Below are 221 nucleotides of genomic sequence, written 5' to 3'. Positions count from 1 at the left end.
ATCAGCCCACTGATTTGGTGGGCTGGCCCATTTAGGCCCGGTTCAAATATGGGCTAAAAATTTTCAACCCAACCCACCCCATATTTAATAAAAAATGGGCCTGCCCTATGGGCTCGGCCCATTTTGACAAGTCTAGTTATAGGAGAGGTCATAAGTGACAAACAATTTACTTTTGTGAAAGGAAGACAGATGATGGACTGCTCATTAATAGCAAACGAAGT

This window comes from Theobroma umbraticum, unplaced genomic scaffold (genome assembly GCF_002168275.2).
Source record: "Theobroma umbraticum cultivar Fairchild unplaced genomic scaffold, ASM216827v3 scaffold_50.0, whole genome shotgun sequence".
NCBI classification, from domain to species: domain Eukaryota; kingdom Viridiplantae; phylum Streptophyta; class Magnoliopsida; order Malvales; family Malvaceae; genus Theobroma; species Theobroma umbraticum.
The sequence above is the reverse complement of the archived record's forward strand: the minus strand, read 5'-3'. Positions refer to the sequence as shown.